The sequence below is a fragment of the Corythoichthys intestinalis genome, chromosome 16, assembly GCF_030265065.1.
Source record: "Corythoichthys intestinalis isolate RoL2023-P3 chromosome 16, ASM3026506v1, whole genome shotgun sequence".
NCBI lineage: Eukaryota > Metazoa > Chordata > Actinopteri > Syngnathiformes > Syngnathidae > Corythoichthys > Corythoichthys intestinalis.
The window spans coordinates 48,353,680-48,375,184 of NC_080410.1; positions in this window are offsets into that span (position 1 = coordinate 48,353,680).

Sequence of the window (21,505 nt, forward strand, 5' to 3'; positions counted from 1 at the left end):
AGTCAAAGTCTTCTCAAACAGAGCTATTCAAGTCATTTGGTAAAAATTCTTTTAGCTTTAATATCGCAATATGTCGCAAACCAGAAGATGAATGAATGAATGAATGACCTGTCTTGCCTTTGAGTTTAGGGTTTGTACATGTTGGATACCTGTTAGACCTTGTACCTTCCTACTTCAGTACTTCATGGACGCTAGGGCGGGAGGCTTCCTTTTCATCTTTTAAACTGAGACGCGTTGACTAATCGTCCAAGGATTAGGCCCTTGGACAAGGCCTCTTTAATTCTTACACACCGTTCACCGCAAATTTTCTGGGCTGAGATGGTGAGGATACATTTCGTGTGGGCGGGAGGAAGTGCAGGTGGCAGACTACCTGGTCACACTTTGGTGCGTCATTCAAACATCTGCAAAGGCATACAAATACACAGTAACCCATATACCCCTAGGCTGGATCTTTCAGCAGAAGCATTTAGTGGAGGCAACTCTGCATTTTTCTCTCTGCAATCAATGGTGAAGAAATGTCTCTCTATCAACCATTCCGTGAACCTGGTGCAACTTCGATTTGGTCGACTTGCAAAGCATAGTTTCCATTTCAGACCAATTGGAAATAATCGTGTCATCATACAGCAACCTTTTTTTTTTTTTTTTTTTTTTTAAAGTTAGTCATAACCAGATGGATTCATACACACCGAAATACAAATCGCAGGAGATCCAGATGTTATGATCCTAAAATCGCACACGAGTCTGAGTCACCTGATTATGAGAATCTGCAAATATCGAGTCCCGATCCAATACCGAAAAAATACAGTAATCACGTAGAGCCGAAGAGAAAAAAAATGGGGCGGGGGGGGGGGGGGGGTCCTCTGAAAAAATGGCGCAATGGCCCATTCCCCCTCCCAATTTTTTTTTTTTTTTTTTAGAATCAATTTTTTGTGCCGCCGCAAATCCAAACGTAGCATTCTGGTTGATTTTGCATTTGAGAAATAAATAAAAAGTTGGATTATTTATGGAGTGTGAAGCGGTTGGGATGAAGATCAGCACCTCCAAATCCGAAATCACGGTCCTCGAGACCGTGCTCTCCCCGGGTCAGGGATGAGATCCTACCCCAAGAGGAGTTCAAGTATCTGGGGGTCTTGTTCACGATCGAGGGTAGGAGAGAGTGGGAAATCAACACGCGGATCGGTGCAGCGTCTGCAGTGATGTGGACTCTGCACCGGTCTGTTGTAGTGCAGAAGGAACTAAGCCAAAAGGCGAAGTCCTAGATTTACCAGTCGATCTACGTTCTTACCCTCACCTATGGTCAAAATGGTCGAAAGAACCAGATACCGGATACTACAGGCCGAAATGAGTTTCCTCCAGAGGGTGTACTGTCTGGTAGATGTGGGAATCTTTGGGTACCTAACGATTCGATTACGATTCAGAGGCTCCGATTCGATTATAAATCGATTATTGATGGCACCCAAACCCCCCCTTTTAATGTTTTGTACATTAGTTCCAAAATAGTTTAAAAATCCTATTAGGCTAAACAAAACTAATATTTAGGTATCAAGTTAACAGTTAAAAACATTAAATAAAATACTCAAGTCCCCATTCTGTATCAGCAGCTTTAAACTACATTCAATTAATTCAATGATGTGAATCGACCGTTAAAGTTGATAAAATTGCCTCCGTTATTCCATAATTTCCCTTCTGTCTACTTACAATATGTCCAATTTTAAAAACTGTTTCATTATTTAAAGATAGATTCAAATCAAGATTTTGCTGATTTAGGAGCATTTCAGATAAAAAGTTAAATAGGTTCGCTACAACAGAGCCTTCTAGAGAAGTCTACTGCTTTAAGATGGCGGCTGTTTACAACACGGCAACTACTAAACGGCAAGCCTTTCGTTTCGCATCTAGTTCTTTTTATATGTTCTAACACCGCAGTCGTCTGTCATTTGGCATCTAGTTCTGCATTTATGTGATATCTACTATAGCCGTATGTGGCAGTATGTTTGTAGCAACTAGCAAATGGGCGTTGTTTGAACCAGCTGTCGGCCGCAGTCAGGTATTTTTGTTTTTTTTATCTAGCGGCATAAGTTGCACATGATATTTGCTCTTGATCCGTTCCTCATTGCGTCCTGAAGACCGCGCTGACTGTGTTTTAGTTCTGCTTTACCTTGTACAATTCAATAATCAGAATTTGGATGTTTGTGAATCATTCTCGAATCTTCCACGGCCCAATCGCGAATAATCTAAGAATCGGAAATTTCGCACGTCTCTAGTGTCCGGTCTCTCCCTTAGAGATCGGGTGAGAAGCTCGGTCATCCGGTAGGGACTCGGGGTCGAGCTGCTACTCCTCCACTTTGAGAGGAGCAAGTTGAGGTGGCTCGGGATTCTGGTTCGGATGCCTCCTGGATGCCTCTCTAGAGAGGTGTACCGGGAATCTCCCACCAGCAGGAGGACCTGGTGGGCGACCCTGGACACGCTAGAGAGCCTGTGTCACTCAGCTGGCCTGGGAACGCATTGGGATCTCGCCAGAGGACCTGGTTGAAGTGGCTGGGGAGAGAGAAGTCTAGGCTTCCCTGCTAAAGCTGCTGGCCCCGCGACCGGATCCCGGACTAAGATAACGGATGGATTATTTAATTTTCATTCATTTCAGGGGGGCACCATTTTGTCCAACACTGCCTTCTGCTCTCGACCGAATTGAACACGTAAATGTCACGTAAACCTGTTGACAGACATAACTACAGCCTTAATGAAATGGTGGTTTTATCTCAAAACGGGTTGATGACATGATAAATTAAATAAAAAAAGCTCTTTTTGGTTAACAGAACCAACATTTCAAGAAAAACACTTGCACAAATACCCTAAATTTGAGCCACATTATTCTTCATCTTTCAGATCAGCACCAACTTATTCTACTGAGTCATTTGAATTTTGAAGGTACCAAGTTAAAGCAATCTCTGAAAGTTCACTTTTTGTGGGGCAGTGTTAACTTCACGCTAAGTGACAATGACTCCTCCTCAATCCTACCTGGACTGGCGCTTGCCTGCAAACAAATATGCAGACATCCAGACCAAGACTTGAGTTTAGCTCACCATCAGTGGATTGTGCGTGTGCGTTTGGGAGTGGGCTGTAGACCTGTATATTGTTGTATGTAAATGTTCCGTGGCGCGGCTCAGACATGATGTTGCACAGACGTCTTCCTCGAGTCTGTACCGCTGTTGGATGAGCTCATTCCAAATCGCTCCCACAAGACGCAAAATTGTGTTTCAAACATTGAGGATTGGATAGATGTGACTCATTGGTTAACCTCCTTTTGCATACATTAGACTTGATCAGTATTCTCTACAAACTTTTCTGTATGAAATAAAAAATTCTAGCTCCAAACTGCACTTTATTGAACCAGACATGGAATGGAAATAACTTATGGTATGGCCTGTTAGCATTTCATAGTGCATTCGTTTAATTCACTGCCATTGAGCGAGTGAACGGTCGCTGCCAGCCTCTCCCAGTTAGGATGGGTTGAAAGTACAGTTGTGAGTGGCACTGAATGATGAGACAAGTGTTCACAACCAGTCGTCCTACTTTAAATGAATTGGACATCTATCATTGCCTAAAGCAGGCAATGATTTACTGATTTAAATACTATGTAAGGCTGCAACAACTAATCGATTGATAAAATAGTTGCAAACTAATTTGCTAATCATTTTTTTGCTGGCAACTATGAGCAGTCCCGTTTGGGTCCTTGTTTGTGTGTAATGTGAGGCTGTGCGCGCCAGTGATTATAGCAAGAGAGAGAGAGTTCACTGCTACACTCAGGTCGGGTTGCTGAATTAATAATATAACGAAGTGTCGAGAGTTAGATTGTCTTTTATGTTGTTAGATCCTGTGTGCCTCCGTCAGATGTAAGAAAATGAAGCCAATTGCATTGTTTGTATTCTTTATTGATGAGACATTACTACTGAGCACGGAGCGTTAAGCTTGTTAGCGATTATGCTAATCAGTGTCTTACTGTAAGTGTACGTTTGTATTGTGTTTTGGAGAAACATATTAGCACGAGAGTTATTGTCAGATAGTAAAGTTGTCTCATTTCTTTTTGTAAAGCAAACACACATATAAACCCATTCATATGTAACGTGCACATGCAGGTCCGCGTGTGTGCGGTGCGTGGAAAACTCCAATGCCTTCATGTGGGTGCGCTGGTGGCTCGGCCGTCAGCTCGGGCTTATGGCATAGCGGTTAGTCTTTCCGCCTGCCGAGTGGATGCGTTTATGCGGCGCGGGTTCGAGTCTTGAACTAAGCGAGGTGGGATTGGAACACGGACACACCGGTTACATTGGTGCCTTGACCCGGATCGGCAGCGAAAGTTTTCGGGGGGTGAGTGTAACGTGTACACGCAGGTCTGCTTGTGTTAGCGGTGTGTGGAAAACCTTCCCTGCCTTCATGTGGTTGCGCTGGCGGCTAGGCCGTCAGTTCGAGCTTATGGCCTAGCGGTTAGTGTTTCCGCCTGTAGAGGGGATGCGTTGTGCGGCGCGGGTTCGAGGTCTTGACCTGAGTGAGGTGGGATCGGAATGCGGTCAGCGCGGCGCGGACACACCGGTTACACATAGACGTCATAATGTATTGACGGGGCGCGGGGTCGATTCATAGGGGGCCTATTAAGATTTAAGTTGTGCTAGTGCTGCTGTGAGATCCAAACTTAATATTTTGTATGACTTCCATGGTCTTCGTCAAGGATTCATACAATTTATTGATGAAGTCATCAGGAACATCAAAGAAAGCAGTCTTGCATGCCTTCCAGAGTTCATTAACATTCTTGGGTTTCGTCTTCCATGCTTCCTCTTTCATCCTGTTCATCTCCGGTGACTGGGCTGGCCAGTCCTGGAGGATCTTGATCTTCTTTGCCTTGAGGAACTTTGATGTACAGATTGAAGTATGCGATGGAGCACCATCCTGCTGCAGAATCTGTCCCTTTTTATGGTTAGGAATGTAAGAGGCAGCTAAAATTTGTTGATATTTCTGACTATTTATGTTGCATTCCACCCTGCAGATCTCTCGCACACCCCAATACTGGATGTAAGCCCTGACCATGATTTTGCCACCACCAAACTTCACTGTTTTCTGAGTGAATCTCGGATCCATGCGGGCTCCAGTAGGTCTCCTGCAATATTTGCGGCGACTGTGGTGTAATTCAATGGAAGATTCATCTGAAAAATCTACCTTTTGCCACAAAACAGTGAAGTTTGGTGGTGGCAAAATCATATATATTTTTGTATTTGAAGTACCTTTTTGGTTGAATTTTCACACTACTTTCTGTAGGCGACAAAACTTTTGTCTTGCCAAAATTTGACCTTTACATCTTCGTTAAATGATAAATCTTTTTTCTGTGAAAAAAATATACATTCAACACCATTTGGGCGGGTCTTAGCTTTCATATGAGCCATTTCTGAAACCAATTGAATAATTAAAAGTCAGGTTATTAGCAATTGTTTCTACAAAATGTATACGCGACAAGACTTTTGTCAGGGACTGTATACAGTATGTAACCTGAGTGGCTTCATTGGCGAAAAGAATGTGTGTTTTTACTCTTCTTCAGCTGACTTCCTAAAATGTGTCTGACTTCCCAATGGTTGATGCCTCAACCATGTCACTGGCATGGCTCTCTCTGTTATTAAGTCGTATGATTGGTTTTCTCATTTAGTGCCAGAGTATGGTTTTGCTTTTGACTCGCAACTGTAGTGTAGTTATTATGTGCTTTCATGGTGGTTTGCACAAAGTGCGTCTTACTTTTTTTTTTCTTTCAACACGCAAAAATCTGCCACTTTTCAAACGGAGTGAAGGAATTAAGAACAGAAGCTTGACTGCGATTCCGGTTTTGCACACCTGACATTGTGAACTGCAACATACTAAGCCATCTCTGAATAGAACGCGTTGAAACGCAAGTGTCGCTTTTGTAAGATGACAAAAGAGCGCAAACACAACTGATTCCTGCCTTTTTCAAAGGCTTCTGTCGTGTTAGCCAGTTGGAGAGGTCTACCATTGTTCCCCTGATTAACTTTTACCTCAAGTACTTGTTTGTGCTAGGCAAGTCTTAAAGCAGCAGGGAGGGATCTTCAATTGTTTGTCTAATTTGTCACCGCCGTGTGCAACTCAGGTGTTTGCTCATGAACTTCAAGAAGACGCAACTGCAAACTCGTACCGATTGCCCAATACCTCGGAATGAACTTCCTTGTTGTGATTTGCTTGCAGTCGCTTAAGCAATCACATGTTTGCAATTAAAGTGCCTATGACAGCAAAAAAGCATGTATATTTCCTATTTCACGCGGTATTTTATGCTCCTGAATTAAATGGACGGCTTGGATGTGTGTGCAAGCGATCGATTTATATATTGAATTTTTTAAATTCCCGCGTCATGAAAATGAATAACTTCCTGTTTTGAGGAGGAATGCGAATGTGACGTCACCCGGGTCAGCATCTCCTAATTCAATTCAATTTTATTTGTATAGCCCTAAATCACAACAAGGTTGTCTCAAAGGGCTTTGCAGAGGCAATATGATACACAGTCGGAAACAGCAAATGAAGTAAACAAAGATGAATAAATAAAGTTCAAATCCTGGGCATCCCCCATCCTTGGACCCTCCATGTCGGCAAGGAAAAACTCCAAAAACTCCAAGCTCTTTGGGAGAAAATGAGAAACCTTGGGGGCTATCACAGTCAGGAGAGATCCACTCCCAGGACGGATCGACAGGATGCACCAGGACTGCTAATGGGAATTAACAGACGGGGTTACAGTCTGTAAAGATGCAGTAGAGTAAAGGAACAAGAAGAGGTCCATCTAGCCAGATGAGACAGGGGTGGCAACAAGGACGTCCATGAGACAACTAGATATTAACATTGGAAAATAGAAATAAAGTAAGACAAGTGGTAGGTAGAGTGAGAAAAAGGAGATAGAACTCAGTGGCTGTACTTCCCCCACCATGATAGCTTCTAGTGCAGCTTAGACTGAACTGTGAGTCTAATCCGACTTCAACTAGCCTGACCATAAGCTTTGTCGAATAGGAACGTTTTTAATCTAATCTTAAATGTGCAGACTGTCTCGGCTTCTTTAATATTAGCTGGAAGCTGATTCCATAAAACAGGCTTGGTGGCTAAAGGCTCTAGCTCTGACAGTACTTTTAGAAACCCTGGGAACTACCAGTAGACCTGCATTCTGAGAGCGGAGTGTTCTGTTGGGGCGATATGGAACCAGAGCATCGGTGAGATAAGATGGCCCCAACCCATTAATGGTCTTAAATGTAAGAAGGAGGATTTTAAATTTAATTCTAAACTCGACTGGAAGCCAGTGAAGGGCCTGGAGCACAGGGGTGATGTGCTCTCTTCTATTAGTTTCTGTTAAAAGTCTTGCTGCTGCGTTTTGGACTAGCTGAAGACTTTTTAGAGAACTTTTATGACAAGCTGCAAGTAGGGAGAAACTCCCTACTAGATGTAGATGTAGTAATCCAATCTAGATGTAACGAACGCGTGAATTAATTTTTCTGCATCGTTTTTAGATAAAATATTATAAATATGTTTTCTGATGATATTACCTAGAGGAAGCATATTCAGCGTAAACAAGATGGGCCCGAGGACCGATCCTTGTGGCACACCATAACTAACTCTAGAGTGCGGTGATGATTGCTGGTTTACATTGACAAACAGGTATCTATGATTTAAACCAGCACAGGGCTGCTCCTCTAACGCCTATGTCACATACTAGTCTCTGCAATAAGATATTATGGTCGCTTGTGTCAAAGGCTGCACTCAGGTCCAACAGAACCAGGATCGAGACTAATCCAACATCAGCGGATAGTAACAAGTGGTTAGTTACTTTGACTAATTCAGTTTCAGTGCTATGATGAGCTCGGAAGCCAGACTGGAAATGTTCAAATAAACTATTGTCCTGTCTCCTAATGCAGCATTGCTTTATAACATGCAGATGGACTATGGATTCAGCTGATTTTGCGGATTAATTCGTACATTTTTCGCATCACACCAGCCAAATGTGCTGCAGGGTTTTGTTACTGCACCAGGGAGAGGCGTGTGAGCCTTTTTGGGTTTCAAAAACTCCTTACCCCGAGATTTGCCAAAACAAGTCCGACAACTGTGAGACCATTGGATTTATGAGGAAGTGAGTAAACATCGTGTTTTGTATTATGTCAAATACGGGGATCATGGCACACGTTTTATTACAGAGGTGGCTTGGATTTTGTGGCTGACAATGCTCCTTGTCCACCGGGAATGCCACTCGGCTGACAACCAGCGGCTTGTCGCACACCCCCGTGTGCCCGCCGGGAGAGTGCTATACTCGGCTTATGCTCATGCGATTCTCCATATCGTCCAGACTTTCGGTCCACTCTGCTCTCGTCGTGTGCCTGGCAATAGACCACAATCCTCAAGTTTGGGCTGGGGCAGCTACGCGCTCATTCGACGTCGGCCGGTTTGTCCGGCGGTCATTCTCTAGCTTTCTCCCCGGCAAACGAGCTTTCCTGCCTGCAGCTGGGGAGCGACGAGCTGTAACTTGCTCGCCGCCGGTGGATTTGCCAATCGGTAAAAAACGTGATCAATAAAGACAATTGACAACCGCACCGCTGTGTGACATGTTCCGGGGTAGTTTTGTGTGATTTCTCGCTTTGAAAGGTGAGAATACTTTAAAATGCCTGTTTTCCGAAATGTCCAGGTTCGCGGTGAATCAGTAACAGGCACACTTTTGCTCAATAGACGATGTTTATTGATTAGAAAATGCAGAATAAATTAGATTTATTCATTACAATCCCACAAGAGCAAGCAAATAGATATCAGAAACAAGCAAACAAATGGTAACGTGTTGCTAGATTTGAGTTTGTCAATCTCAGAATCCCCACGTTACGTTACAGCACAACTAGTGGTCCCCTAGCAATGAAAATCGCTTACCGTGACAAATGAGTGGGAAGCCAGCAACACTCCAGCAGAGCGGCAAATGAACAAAGCCAGGCGATCCGTACGTGACCCCTGGCGGACTTCCTTTGCTGCTCTGCCGGAGTGTTGCTGGCTTCCCACTTATTTGTCACGGTAAGCGATTTTCATTGTTAGGGGACATTTGGTTGTGCTGTAACGTAGCACGGGGATTCTGGGGTTGACAAACTCAAATCTAGCGTCATCGTTGACATTTGTTATGCTTGTTTTTGACACTTGTTGCCTGCTCTTGTGGGATTGTAATAAATGAATCTCATTTATTCTGCATTTTCTAATCAATAAACATCGTCTATTGAGCAAAAGTGTGCCTGTTACTGATTCACCGCGAACCTGGAAATTTCGGAAAACAACGCCGCTCATATCGGGTTAGCATGTCGGCTAGCTGTCACACCTCCTGGTTTGTTTACGCTCTCCGAAGCTGGGGCAGGGAAATGACAAAAGCCGGACTAACGCCGGTGGCATAAAATATCGTTTAGGAAGTGCAAGAAGTCGACAGTTTTGACCATTATGGAGCAATTTTGCCATGTCGTACTGAATAAATGCATTCAGCACAAGACTCTTATTTGTCATGACCATACCATTTATTTAGCAATTATGGAAAAATACTCAGATAAAAAGAATATCCTGTAAAAATATTGGAGTACAGAGATTGAAACAATGACATTTTGCGACTCTCTTTGTCGCATTTTCCTCGTCCTGAATAATTCCTCCTCAACGGGCTGAATTCTAAATCAGATGAAATCATCTTCCAGCTGGGGATTTTAGAGCGCTATGATGACAGGCGGGGCTAAACGGCAGATTAAAAGACTAATTTCTCATCGTGTACGTTTTGCCAAATTGTTGTAGATAGTCGAATTTGTCTCAAAATATGATTTTAATTCACATAATAATGCTATTTAAGATTTTTTCATATGCTGTCGCAGGCACGCTATAATTATGTTTAGCCAGTGTTCTTAGCGATACAAAGAAAAGAACCTGAAGAAGTTCTGCGGTCCGAGTGAAAGCAAAGTGAATGGAATGAGCATTTTGTGTGTGTTAAAAGCCTACGATTGGGCCTCCAGGTGTGCGCTCGGGCTTGCGAGGCCTCTTGCGGAGGAGGCTTCATGACAGCGCTAATGATAGGTTGCGGCAGGTGAAGACATGAGTGTGTTTATGTGTTATTTTGACACACGCACGTACAAACTTAAACGTGGCCAACAATGTGGATTAAAATGACACCCGTGAAATCAGGACAAGTGAGTACTTGTGAAGTGATGGGCAAGTTCCTCAAGTCGCAGGTCAGGTGATCGCCGCGTAATGGGTGACAACTATTACGCAAGTGTCCCTACAGAGGTGAATGACGGGTCAAGTTCATGTTGATTGATGAATGGAGAAGGTCAAGTGATTGTGGGGATGTGGTGGTATGACGCAGAGGTCGGGACCTATGTCTCGCGAACCATATCTGGTAATTTTGATGAATGCAACTGGCTCTCCGCCAACCCGTAATTTTAAATGTGGAACCGGACGGCTCGTTTGACATGAACTGTGATGAGCTGATGGTCCATTCATCCTAGTGCTGCAACGATTAATCGATTAACTCGAGTAATTAGATTAGAAAAAAGCTTCGAATAAAATTTTGCTGCTTCGAGTATTAGTTGAATTAGAGTGGTGTTGTAATAACGATTTTGATAGTGTTTGCATTTGGTTTTATTGATTTGGGTGGATATACCATATAGACCCTACTCACAAGACATCACAACCACGCCTCCGCGCCATATTGTCCGTCAACTCGTCGTGTTGACGCATTACCACTACGTAAATTCCTCCTATTATGGTGTGTTTTTCTGCTCGTTAACATTGATAATCAAAATGGTGAAGGCGTGTGTGGCGGTTGGTTGCAATAACAGAGAAGATAGACGGAGAAACTTAAAGTTCTACCGTATTCCGAGAGACCCAGAGAGGAAAGCGAGATGGACTGCTGCACGGATTATGTAGTAGTCATTTTATATCTGGTAAGATGCATTTAATATATATTTAGAGGGTTTTGTGCTGACAACCACAATTAAGATCATTGCGAGGCTAATCGCCGACAACATAGAGTTTCCATTTCAAGATGCTTATTTCTTCCACCATCATTACATTTTGAATAATATTTAGCTGGTACCAAGTGAAAGAAGCTGGCCTCGACTACGGATCATCAGTTAAACAGGTGTGTCCAAACCTTTTGCAAAGGGGGCCAGATTTGGTGTGGTAAAAATGTGGGGGGCTACCTTGGCTGATTTAGATGGAACAATATATTTAAACAAATTTTAGCAAGCCCTTCTGTGTGTCACATTTGCTTTAATATTTTTTTTAATTCATAATTTCACCAGTCTCGTCTTTGTGGCGTTCTCTTTCGACACTCGGGCTCTTGCGAAATACTGCTGCTGTGAAATTAAACAAGCTTCACGTTGCTATAATTTCTCGCTGCGTATCTTCCCTGTAATGTCGTACATGTCAGCGTGTCTTGTTCGGTAATATCATTATCGTGTAACATCGAACTCTTTGAAAACAGCAACTGTCTCTTTGCAAATGAGGCAGACACAGTTGTTGCGTGTTTTATTGAAGAAATAGTCCAATATCCACCTATCCTTGAAGCGTCAGCCATCGCAGTCAACTTTTTTTTTTATTGATTGTCGCCATTTTAGAAAATTGGAAGTTAAGGGTCACATGGGGTAATGTTGCTTACAGTGCTGCTCTTAAAAGTTTTTCAAACTTTTGTGAGACTAGGCTGATTTTGTGTGGACAAGATAGTTGTAGATATCAGGGTAGCAGATGTCAGGCAGAGAGGGCGAAGACAGCGGGTCGAAAAATGTCGATTTAGGCATCAAATATGGATCTGGCGAATGGATAGACTGAAGCTTTTCCACATAACGCCTTTTATGCAACGCATCCAATGAGTTTACAGCGTCTGAAAGCACCGGGGCTTACATGAATTGCACTATAAATTGTACGACAAATTGAAACCATTGAGAATACGGATAAACAATGACAGACAATATGGCGGCCGGATACAGCGACACGTCATTCTGTGACGTTGGTGAGTAGGGTCTATTGGCCCGAATATAAGACAGTGTTTTTTGGATTGAAATAAGACTGAGGGGGGTTGTCTTATATTCGCGGTTTAGACATTATACCCATTCACGACGCTAGATGGCGCCAGATATCATTGAAGCGATGTTCTGTCATGACAGATCTCAGCTACTCTCCCAATTCACGACCCTAGATGGCGCCAGATATCATTGAAGCGATGTTCTGTCATGACAGATCTCGGCTACTCTGAAGTTTGACCAGTTTGCATTATTTTATTGCAATGTTTTTCCTTATTCAGATTTGTTTCAAGACTACATTTACAGTTAGACTTCACTTTGATGGTTAATGCAGCTATTGCAATTTTGTTATTTTATCACAATACATTGGTTTATTTACATTTCAAAAACCAGAAGCCATTTATTTACGATTGTGATTGCACTTTAGTTTACATACTTAAATGTTCAGATATTAAGATTTGAATGAGGCAAAATAATATGCTTTTTCTCTCAAATATATTGTTATAATCATTTGTTTCAGATGTAATTATTTTCTGTATAAAAATTAATTTGGTGTTCAAAAAGTCATTTTTTCAAACTTGAGTCTTGAAAAAGAGGGGGTTGTCTTATAATCAGGGCCGTCTTATATTCGGGCCAATATGACATGTGAATATGACATAACTCGTCACATGGCTGAATCTGGCTGCTTGCTCCCCGTTAAGACCAATTTAAGGTCATTTTTTATTTTAGGTAATATGTTTATGTATTTGTAATTTAGTTTGAATGATTTGTTGAGAACTTTTATACATATATAGGAAAGTCAATGACACTTTTCGGCCACCGGGGGGGTAAAATCCGCTTATTGTTAACGCGATAGATTTGACAGCACTAGTTTTTTTATTTTATTTTATTTTAGGTAATATGTTATGTATTTGTAATTTAGTTTGAACGATTTGTTGAGAGCATTGTAAAAAAAAAAAAAAAAAAAAAAAAAAAGTTAGCTAGCGGACTTTTGCTATGCAAGTTCGCCAATTGTTCTCTTGTTGTACTTAGACCCTCATGTATTCATGTTTTTTTTTTTCATACCATTTGAGGCTAAGCTCAAGTATTTTGCTGCTTCGAGTATTAGTTTGATTAGAGTGGCGTTGTCATGGTTTGTTTTGATAGTGTTTGCATTTAGTTTTATTTTTTTTGGGTGGATATACTAACCTCTAGTGGCAACAGTGAATATGACATAACTCATTTATCATGGCTGAATCTGGTTGCTTGCTCCCTGTTAAGACCAATATAAGGTATTTTTTTAATTTTAGCTAATGTTTTTTTATGTATTCGTAATTTATTTTGACTGATTTTAGTAGTCTATTAATCGATGAACTAGTTAGTTCAAATAATCGGGTAATCGGATAAGGAACATAGAAAATGAAAATACCTGAGCTGAGCCTCAATCGGTCTAAAAAAATAAATAAATGAGGATCTAAATACAACAAAAGAACAATCGGCTAACTTAAGTAGCAAAAGTCCGCGAGCTTAAATGCTATAAAATGCTAACATTTTTTTTAATTGCTCTTAAATGGTTCAAACATATATTCTCACAAAAAACAGCTAAATATACCGATAAAACATTAGCTCAACCAAAAACTTAGCTTATGTTGGTCTTTACAGGGAGCCGCTGGATTCAGCCATGGGAGTTGTGCCATATTCACTGTTGACTGTTGCCACTAGAGGGCTGTGTATCCATCCAAATCAATGCAACTATATGCAAACACTTAAAAAAAAAAAAAAAAAAATTACAAAATTTAATTTGAACCTTTTTTCTAATCGAATTACTCAAGTTAATCGATTAATCGTTGCAGCACTAGTTGAGCGCATTGTAAAAAAAAAAAAAAAAAAAAAAACGTTAGCAAATTATAGCATTTAAGCTAGCGTACTTTTGCTATGCAAGTTAGCCAATTGTTCTCTTGCTTAACTTAGACCCTCATTTATTCTTTTTTTTTAATCCTGTTTGAGGCTAAGACCCGGTATTTTAATTTCTTTTTAAATTAAAGTGTAATTCAGCAAACACTCGGGAATTTTATTTTGTATTCGCATTTAATGCTATTTTGAACATGCAATCTTAGCAAGCCTCTGTTTTACATCCCCCTTAAAATTTATTCTCCAACGCATTAAATGTTCCTAATCTGATTACTCGATTATTGGAACTAACTCGTTGATCGACTTCTAAAGTAATAGATAGCTGCAGCCCTAATTCATACATTTTTCTAAGATCTTCAAACGTACGTTGCAATAATATGTGTTGTTTTGTGTTCGTTTCCTCCTAGTGTGACTTGTCCCTGTGATTGCCCATTGATTTCATCTGTTGTGCCTGCTCCTTATGTGTCCTCCAACTTGCTTCCTTCTGTGTCGCGCACCTGTGCCTCGTTGTCTCTTTACCCCTTGTCTGTGTGTGTGTATAAGCTCCCCATTTTTGTTCATGTCAGTGTCTATGCTAGTTTGCCTGTTCCTCGTGTTCCTGTGCCCATGTCCTGCTTCGTTCCCAGTAAATTGATTTGATAGCCTCACTTTTGTTTGTCTTAGATTTTGGATTTCCCCGGTCGTTTTGTTTGTACTTTGTTTTGTTTTTTTGGGCGTTAATTAAAATACTTTTGCACCGCCTGTCTGCCTCGCCTCCATTTTTCTGTGTTTGGGTCCACACCTAACAACATCAAATCATCGTTGCAGCACTACTCTCATATTCTATTTTTAATTTCAAGACTAAATCAAAACAGCGAAAAATTGACTTTTTTTTTTTTTTTTTTTAACAATTTTTGATTTGAGAACTAGAAACGACGTAACAAGTCGTTATCCATTTTTCGATTTTTGGATCCTAAAACAGATATGGCGGAAAACACTAAGGTGACTTAAAGTTCTGCTCTCTGACCCCCAATTTGGCCAACTTTCAAAATTGTCCAATATGCATGTGTGATACATCATTGGAAAGCTTAAAATCTCAATTTTCTGGGGGGGAGAAAAATTTTGAACAGGAGGGCATTTTTGAAAAAAAAAATGTTAAACAGCAAAACCCTATATGGAGGTGAGAGCACGCAAGAGCAGAATTAAAGACGCCACGACTTTAACGAGATATTATCGCGTACTTACCTTGTTTCGACCCAAAAACTCCATGTAGCATGTATCACTGAGTGTCAAGACACAGAGTTGAATGGCCACAGCTATATTTTTGGGGGGATTTTACAGGCGAAACATGGTCATATAACAAGGGTCGCGATGCAGAAATTGCAGACATCAAGGAGTGGTCGAGATGTTCTTTTTCATATATTTACCCTTTTAAATGTTGTTTTTCAATTTTTCTTTGTTTGGATCGATTATTTATCATCTAACATATCAGAAAAAATGCAATAGTAACAAAACAAAAAAAAAATACAATTAAGTGATAGTTATGAGGTAGATATCCGTGACTTTTTTACAGACACCATTTTTTTCATTGTGACGTCATTTGTTTAAAAGTAGGGTTGTTTCGATCATGTTTTTTTTTTGCTCCCGATCCGATCCCAATCGTTTTAGTTTGAGTATCTGCCGATCCCGATATTTACCGATCCGATTGCTTTTTTTTTCCCTCCCGATTCAATTCCAATCATTCCCGATAATTTTTCCCGATCATATACATTTTGGCAATGCATTAAGAAAAAAATGAATAAAACTCGGACGAATATATACAGTACATTCAACATACAGTACATAAGTACTGTATTTGTATTATGACAATAAATCCTCAAGATGGCATTTACATTATTAACATTCTTTCTGTGAGAGGGATCCACGGATAGAAAGACTTGTGACTATGTATATTGTGACTAAATATTGCCATCTAGTGTATTTGTTGAGCTTTCAGTAAATTATACTGTAGCCATGGCCAAATGCATGATGGGAAGTGGAACCATGACTGTGCGTAGTGCTACCAATTCATATATCTTCTCTGCGTTGGCAAATAACATAAGGTGTTATGAAAAAGATCTAGTGCTACCTTGCTTCCCCACATTGCTTCCCATGATATTTCTAATCGTAGTGAGAGGGATTGTAAGGCTTTAGCCAATTAAAAAAAGGCTCCAAAGGCTGCCAAATTTCACTCTACTCATTTTACGCTGCCTTTTATCTCTCTATATAGGTATAACGGCGCCATTACAGATGGAGCGCGACAATGCGTGAGTGGGTCGTTCAGCGCATGCATTAATTGCGTGAAATATTTTAACGTGATACATTTTTTAAAAAATTAATTACTGCCGTTATTGGGATAAATTTGATAACCCTACCTTAAGCCTAAACTAAAGACTCTGGGTGAGTAACATATTATGTCTGTAACGTTAAATACAATTAGAAAACGATTTAATTAAAAAAAAAATATATATATATATATTTAAAAAAGGCATGGCCAATATTTTTTTGCCGATTCCGATACTTTGAAAATGACGTGATCGGACCAGATTGGGACATCTCTATTTAAAAGTTTAATATATGCGAGTGAATAATTTTTTTAAGTTGTTTTTTTAAACGAAATATTAGACATAAATTAATGATTCTAAGCTAAAAATGACAGACATTTTGATTACTAAATATAATTAATTACCTACGTTTTATGGCTGGGTTGAAATAAAGCGGTTGCGCAACGTCTGTAAATGGGGGTTTTGAGGGTAAAACAGACTAATTAAAAATAGTTTAGGGACATAATGTACCATGAAGCTGCTATGGCAGAATGTAGACATATTGTTCTTTCAAACACAAGAGTTTTTTTTTTTTGGCTTAAAATACATCAGTTTATTTTAAAGACGGTTGCAAGAGCAGAAACTGCTTTTTCAGTCTTGTCTGTGTTTTCCACCATATGGAATTAACGAATGACACACTTATACGTTCCAATTGACTGAAGTTCTCTAGTTTGCCCAGTTAATATTGCTTCCTCATTTGAAGACAAGCACATACTTGAGGTCATTAAAGAAACCCATCATTATCACAAGCACTTCCGTGACATTCAACATAAAATGTTAAAATGACAGCGTGGATGTTCGTATTTGCGGAATGCCTGCCAGGAAATCAAAAACTCAATGAAGTGCCTTTGTGTGCTTTTCTGCGTTGGCCTCGCAAAACGTCAGCTGCATCTGTGCGTAAATTATCCAAAGGGAAACAAACAGACGAGCTATTGTCTCTTCTTACGTAGGAAGGACTCAGAGATAGCCGTGTCTGCTTGTTGGCTCTGGTATGATGGGTTAAATTTAAGCTCAACAAAGGGGTGACATTCATTGAATTTTACTGTCATTTCACATTGTGGAAATGAAGAACAAATGGATACAACATCTGTTCCCAGAGCCGGACAAAATACAGTGAAGCTGTCTTTTTTGTAAACCCTAAGAAAATGATCTCATGTAGCTTGTCATGGGAGGTAATCTGGAATTCAAGACTTTAGCTCTTTTTCTTTCTGTTCTGTTAGACATTGTCTTGAGATTCAGCGCTTAGGTTTCTCTTTTTGTATCAGAGAGAATTACGTTGTGTGATCTCTAACACTAATTGCATGTGACATCATTAGAGCTGTGTAACCTAAAATTGCTACACTCTGATAGCACTTTGGCTATTTCCAAGCAGTTGTTTTTTGCCAAATTTGAAATATTCATGGATGGATTTCAAGTGGCAAATTGCGGAGATGCTGAGTTTTATGATTGCTTTTAGGCAGCAATGATGACCGTTTATCCATCCATCCATCCATCCATCCATCCATCCATCCATCCATCCATCCATCCATCCATCCATCCATCCATCCATCCATCCATCCATCCATCCATCCATCCATCCATCCATCCATCCATCCATCCATTATCTACCGCTTAATCTGGGGGGGATCTACAGCCCTCCACATTTGGTCCGGCCCCCTGAACAATATTTTTTATTTTTATTTTTTTCTTTACTTGTCTTATTTATTTCCTGGCTTTTTCTGTGAAGAACCCAGAGAGGGTTATTTGGTCATTATCTATTTAATTAATAGTGTTATTATTGGAGATGTCCCGATCGATGCCGATCGATCGGGTCCGATCATGTCATTTTCAAAGTATCGGAATTGGCAAAAAAATATCGGCCATGGCTTTTTTTAATATATATATATATATATATATATATATATAAATTAAATCGTTTTACGTTACAAACATAATATGTTACACTCATCCAGAGTCTTTAGTTTAGGCTTAAAGAGCATACGACACCAGAAAAAAAGTCTTAAATGGCATTATTATGTGAAATAGAATCATATTTTGAGACGATTCGACCATATACAACAATTTAGCAAAGCGCAGATGACGAGAAATTAGTCTTTTAATCTGCCGGTTAGCCACGCCTACAATTATAGGGCTTTAGCGTCCCCAACAGGTGGATGACGTCAGCGGTAGACTAGGCTCATCGGTTTTACTATTCAGCCCATTGAGGGGGAATTGTTCAGAACGAGGAAAACGAGACGAAGAGAGCTGCAAAATGTCATTGTTTCAGTCTCTCTACTCCCAATATTTTTACAGGATATTCTTTTTATCCAAGTATTTTCCCCAATAGCTATATAAATGGCTTGAGAAGGACCAGTCAGCCCGTCGAGGGGGAACTATTCACAATGAGGAAAACGCGACGAAGAGAGCGGCAAAATGTCATTGTTTCTGTCTCTTTACTTCAATATTTTTACAGGATATTCTTTTTATCCAAGTATTTTTCCCCAATAGCTATATAAATGGCTTGAGAAGGACCAGTCAGCCCGTCGAGGGGGAACTATTCACAATGAGGAAAACGCGACGAAGAGAGCAGCAAAATGTCATTGTTTCTGTCTCTTTACTTCAATATTTTTACAGGATATTCTTTTTACCCAAGTACTTTCCCCAATTGCTAAATAAATGGCATGGTCATCACAAATAACTTGTGCTAAATGGAATATAAAATAATAAAAATCCATTTATTCAAGACGACATGGCAAAATTACTCCATAATGTTCAAAACAGTCGACTTTACCTTTACTGTCACACCTGCCGAACGATATTTTATGACACCTAAATCGGACATATGTCATTTCCCTTCCCCGGCTTCGGAGAATGTAAACAGACCAGAAGGAGTGACAGCTAGCCGACATGCTAACCCGAACCGAGGGATGTTTCAAAGTCTTCGAAGTGGAAAATCACACATAACTAGCCTGGATTATTTGACATGACGACCCGGTTGTCGAGTTTCTTTGTGGATCGGCAAACCGCCCGGCGGAGAGCAATTTACAGTTCGTTCCCTGGAGGAGGGTGGCTGGAATTGTTGTGTAGCTAACGTGCTAACAGCTAACTGCTAATGAGCGTGAGGATAGCTTTTTACATGCCTATCAATGATCAAACGTAAGTAGTCCTTTATTTAAAGGAATTTTATAGTGTTTACTTTGTAATCACTGTATTCGTATTTGACATAATACAAAACAAGATGTTTACTCACTTCCTTGTAAGTCCAATGGTCCCACAGTAAATATCCACGGTGAATGGGAACCTTTTGAAACTCCAAAAAGGCGCATACGCCTCTCCCGCATACAGAATGATTTTTCTGCAGCCGTTTGGCTGGCGTGATGCAAAAAATAAAAGTATTAATCCGCAAAATCAACTGAATCCTTCGTCCTCATACACAACAGTACACTGTAGCGTGACGAGGACGTCTTCTACCGTACACGTCACAGCGCCCTCCTCCTCAATGCGAGACCGAAGCCGGAAGTCACTCATTTTCCTGGCGCGGGATTCAAAAAACTAAATAAATATAGCGATCGCTTCCACACACATCCAAGCGGTCCATATCATTCAGGAGCATAAAATACCGCGTGTATTATGAAATAAACATGCTTTTTCGTGTCACAAGCACTTTAAGGTAGGGTTATCAAATTTATCCCGATAACGGCGGTAATTAATTTTTTAAAAATTTATCACGTTAAAATATTTAACGCAATTAATGCATGCGCTGCACGACCCACTCACGCATTGTCGCGCTCAATCTGTAATGGCGCCGTTTTACCTATATAGAGAGATAAAAGGCAGCGTAAAATGAGTAGAGTGAATTTTGGCAGCCTTTGGAGCCTTTTTTTAATTGGCTAAAGCCTTCCAATCCCTCTCCCTAGGATTAGAAATATCAAAGGAAGCAATGTGGGGAAGCAAGGTAGCAATTGATCTTTTTCTTAACACCTTATGTTATTTCCCAACGCAGAGAAGATATATCAATTGGTAGCACTACGCACAGTCATGGTTCCACTTCCCATCAAGCATTTGGGTATGGCTACAGTATCATTTACTGAAAGCTCAACAAATACACTAGATGGCAATATTTAGTCACGATATACAAAGTCACAAGTCTTTCTATCCGTGGATCCCTCTCACAGAAAGAATGTTAATAATGTAAATGCCATCTTGGGGATTTATTGTCATAATAAACAAATACAGTACTTATGTACTATATGTTTAATGTATATATTCGTCCGAGTTTTATTCATTTTTTTCTTAATGCATTGCCAAAATGTATATGATCGGGAAAAATTATCGGGAATGATTGGAATTGAATCTGGAGCAAAAAAAAAAGCAATCGGATCGGGAAATATCGGGATCTGCAGATACTCAAACTAAAACGATTGGGATCGGATCGGGAGCAAAAAAACATGATCGGAACAACCCTAGTTACTATTAGAGATGTCCCGATCCGATATTTGGATCGGATCGAACGTTGATATGGGCAAAAAAAATGTGCATCGGTATCGGATCGGCCGACACGGAAAAATTCCGATACAGACGTCCGATCCAGTTTTTTTATGTCCGGTCTGGGTTTTCCAGCGCACCAATTTACATAATCCATTCCAGTTTTTGCTTTGGTTCCCCTAAAATCCGGTCCGCATTTTATGGCACACCTTCAACAAACTACATTACCGTCTCCCAATTTACCGAGAGACTTTATCGGTAAAAATGTCAGCTGTGTGGGATCATTTCACCTTAAAGGACGACAAAGACGAAGAGGCAGAGTGCAACATATGCCACAATAAAGTCAAGCGTGTGGCCAGTTTGTGACAAGTATGTCCGGGATGATGGTATTAAAGGTTGAGCTATAGTCCCCAACGAGCATCCTGGCATACAGTGTATCACAAAAGTGAGTACACCCCTCGCATTTCTGCAGATTTTTAAGTATATCTTTTCATGGGACAACACTGACAAAATGACACTTTGACACAATGAAAAGTAGCCGTTGTGCAGCTTATATAATAGAGTTAATTCATTTTCCCCTCAAAATAACCCAAAATATAGCCATTAATATCTAAACCACTGGCAACAAAAGTGAGTACACCCTTTTGAAAAATCGTACATCCCTAAATGTCGAAATTGAGTACTGCTTGTCATTTTCCCTCCAAAATATCATGTGACTCGTTGCAAGAGTGCTGTCAGCATTGCTTCAGAGATTGAAGAGGTGGGGGG